Source organism: Etheostoma cragini, chromosome 18 (assembly GCF_013103735.1).
Source record: "Etheostoma cragini isolate CJK2018 chromosome 18, CSU_Ecrag_1.0, whole genome shotgun sequence".
NCBI classification, from domain to species: Eukaryota; Metazoa; Chordata; class Actinopteri; order Perciformes; family Percidae; genus Etheostoma; species Etheostoma cragini.
In genome coordinates, this window is record NC_048424.1 from 17,140,674 (window position 1) to 17,144,692 (window position 4,019).

Consider the following 4,019-nt stretch of genomic DNA (forward strand, 5'->3'; position numbering starts at 1 on the left):
GATTTCTAAATTATTCCATTCCTTTTTTACTCACAATTTGTACAGTGTCCCAACTTTTTTGGAATCGGGTTTGTACAATTGATCACTTTCATTCCTGACTAAACTCATCTGTACGTTAATCTGATCTTAACTATTAGTCAAAATAATTCAGAATTTCTGCTTTTTTAACTGAAATATTAGGTATAATTCTATGTAAATGAGAAGTATTGACAATAGAGTGCTGTAAAACCAGCGGTAGTAGTAAAGTGGTGTTAATGAAAACTAAAAAAATTCGGAAAAAGGGACAAGACAAGGCTTAAACAACAGTTGATCCATTTCATTTGTGTTATAAAGAATGAAAGAAAAGCCCTTAATCACTTCGACACCACAGAGACTTTAATGTACATGAAGTGCAAAAAGAATTGTGTTTATTTAAGCAATATATTGCATAACCTATTTTTTTTCTTTTACCAATCAACAAACTTTTTAATTACTTTTTTAAAAACTTTATCCGGTAGTATTTATTGTTCAAAAAGATAATGGTCGGTTCAAGGGTTATTGATTAATATAATCCGAGGGCTGTATTTATAAAGTAGCTGCTAAATGCGTTTGCTCTGTGTTCATGCAGAAATTGTTTGGCGGTGTCTGTAAGAGATGGCATGTTCTCCTTCGGGGTCCAGTTGGGATATGGCTAACTGCATCACTTCTCCTACATTTAGCAGCTGTAACATAATGTTGTGGAAGAAGATACTGCTTAATTATTGATGCCGTTTCCTAAAATGTCAGAAGCTCAGGGGGCTGAAAGTGTGGTTCACTTGGAGGAAGTGTTCCCTTTGAAAGATAGAATTCAGTTAAGAAAATGGCCGCTTGTGAGTGTGAATAAAAAAAAAGAAATCTATAAGATTGTGTCTGAATGGTGTAATGGACAGTTAAACATCAGGGTGTTGAGCCACAGATATATGCTGTCCCAGACGTTACAGTGTAACAAATGTCATGTTTGTCCCTTTTCATTTCCTGATTAGCTTGGTGGATAAGGCAAGCTGTGTGTGTGTGTGCGTGTGTGTGTGTGTGTGTGTGTGTGTGTGCGTGTGTGTGCGTGTGTGTGCGTGTGTGTGTGTGTGTGTGTGTGTGTGCGTGCGCGTCAAGCTACATTTAAGTTTAAGTCACAAGGGCTGAAGTTATTCATTTCTTTGTGATTAATAACAATGTATCTGCTGTTTTTGCTGCTGTTATGTGTCTATACCAAAGTATGATGTAATAACATACGGACACAGGACTTGTGGATGTTGTTCGGAAACAAGTACTTCAAGCTGTTGGCTAATTTGCAGCAAAAATACATAGAAGAAAAAGCAAAGGTTTGGGGGTTGTTGGCCTCCTTGTCCACCAAATAGCCTGTTTCACACATCTTCACTAATTATAACCCGTTTCCTCTAAGTGCTACTAGGGCTGCACAATTATGTCCAAAATGATAATCACGATTATTTTGATCAAAATTGAGATCACGATTAATTATCACGGTTATTTGTTGATATTAACCAAAACAAATTTCATTGTCAAATGTTAGTCACACCCTAGAGCCCTGTGAGCTAACAGACACTAACTAGCATCGGTCACTGCTGTTATAATCATGTAATAAAATGTTGTGTTTAATAGTAAACTGGTAAACCTTGTGACCAACCTATGACTGACTGCGATCTGTTGTGGAATTTTCCTCACGTTACTCAATCCTTTGTGACTGTCTACATCTAGAAACTAAGCTGTGCGGTGCAGGAAACTCTGACTGGCTCATAATCAGAAAGTGGTTTACAGAGCAGTAGAAGCGTTCTATGGAATGACACATTTAAAATATTGCTTGATTACGCAAATTTGACCGTGGGAAGCCAAAATCATGATTGTGATTAAAATCTGATTAACTTTGGTAACAGCCCTAAGTGCTGCACCAACTTTGGTCTGTGAAGTACGGGTATTTCATGAGCTTTGAAGGCATTTAACCTCATTCCACTGCTGTTTCAACAGCAGTGTGAACACAAGCCAGTACAGTTGTTCATCTGAAGGCTTTGCTTGTTGGTTTCCATGGTTAAATTCTGGGAGTGCTCCTCAGCCTTGTGGTCAATGTTCTCCCTGTCCCGTTCTGAATGGTAACGTGATTGGACTCTTGTTAAATCTGCCAGGCTCCCAGTTAACACACGCGCTGAACCCTGGAAACACCTTGCAGTACACTACTTGTGTGGTGCGTCTGCACAGTGACCAACACATGCTAAACATGCATGCCTCACAGAGAAGTCCCTGCAGAAAACAGCATCTTGAGTGTGTTTCAGGATGTAGAGCAGATGCTTCCAGTCCTTTGGTATCACAGATGTTTTAATTTCTGATATCAGGTGTCACTTTTAGTGCATGTCTCCTTTTTCTACCTCACCGACCTGGCTTCCTTGTTTCTCTCAATTCCAGGGTGGCAGGTGCTTTAGCATTGTCACTGCTTTTCTACTTGAAATGACTTCTACTTTCTCCTACTGCGTTCTAACCGATAAGTCAGCAGTAAAAGTCAGCCAAATGTCCATCTATTCTTTGGATTGTTTGTGACCCATTTGAGTAAGGTGCCATTTAATTTCCTGAAAGGTCAGATGGGCTTGTTAAGGGGATTCACACCCTGCTCTCTAGGGTGTGATCACAGTGATGCTGGTTACCATGGCGCTGAAAAGGGCAGAGTCACTAAAGGCAATGAGAGAGGGGGGCCACCTGTGGATCCCTTCTCTGGGGCCGGGTCTCTTCACTCAGCTAATGGTTTCTGTGAGTGAGCTGCTCAAAGCCTAATTGAATCCAAGAGGATTGTATGTATCAGGCCCAACTACTCCTGAAACAAGTGTGGTGCTTGAATAGGCCAGTCAATGGTCCAGGTAATTACTGGGCGATAGTGTTGTACACCATAATGACCTGCATTAGATGACTAGAAAATAATTAGGGAACAACAAAGCAGCACTATCGATGTAGCTCTGCAGTGTTCAACCTTAGAGCAATATTACCGTTCCTTAATTGTGCAGCTAACAGGAGGATGAGTTTGCCGTTGAAAAAACCATGATACCTCTACATTTAGTGTTAAATTTCTCTGCTGCTCTTTTGTCTTTGAGTAGTTGTTCTGACTAGAAAAGCGCTATATTAATACATTTATTTTGAGAATAGGTGCTGACAAAAATGATGATGCTTTCTGTCCATCTGGCTTTAACGTGTTGGACTGCACTTGTATTCAGGTGTTAATGCACATATGACATTGAAACTGGAAATTCCCTATATCCTTTTTTTTCAACCGGATATCTTTTCCCTTTTTCTTTCTCATTTTCATTTTAACCTCTGGTGGATTTCTGAGGACTATGGTTACCTGTTACTCAGATCTCTGCAGGGTAAATCCAGACAGCTAGCTAGACTATCTGTCAAATCTGAGTTCTCTGTTAACGACTTGAACTACTTTTGAAAAAACCACAGCGCGTTTTTCTCCCATCCAGGAATGCTGTGGACTAGCCAAACCTTCTTCTACAGCGCAGTGGAGGAGGGTCTGTGAGACTATAAAATAAGAAAGTAAAAGAAAGATAAAGGTAACTCAGGCTTGCTCTATCTCTCTTGCTCGTGTGAACCAGAGAGCTGTAGTGGGTTTCCAGAAACGTAATTGTACGTCACCTCTGCAGCGGGTTCACATCAGGGCAATGCTGATAAAGTGGTTGCAACTGTTGTTCCTCTTCCACTTGCATGTGTAAGGATGACAAAAAGACAACAAATTAACGCAAAAATATAGTTCATAAGAGCTACTGCAGCCTCAGCCTCAGCTTTGCAGCCGTCTTTTCAAAAAAAGCAGAAGTGTGAAAGTAGGCTAACATTTTTACATTTTACATTTACACACACGTATATTATTTGAATGAAACGCTTGCACCGTAGAGCCCTGCTGTGTAGAGACAGTATACGCTTTCATTACCGGAATATACACTCACCGGCCACTTTATTAGGTACACCTGTCCAACTGCTCGTTAACACTTAATTTCTAAGCAGCCAAT

At 40.1% G+C, this 4,019-nt stretch overlaps 1 protein-coding gene across 6 annotated transcripts in view; it reads left to right on the forward strand.

The window, feature by feature from the left end:
* The window catches only part of enah (ENAH actin regulator), a 103,514-nt gene that overhangs the window by 40,160 nt on the left and 59,335 nt on the right, over window positions 1-4,019 (forward strand). The gene's annotated exons all lie outside the window — the stretch shown is intronic.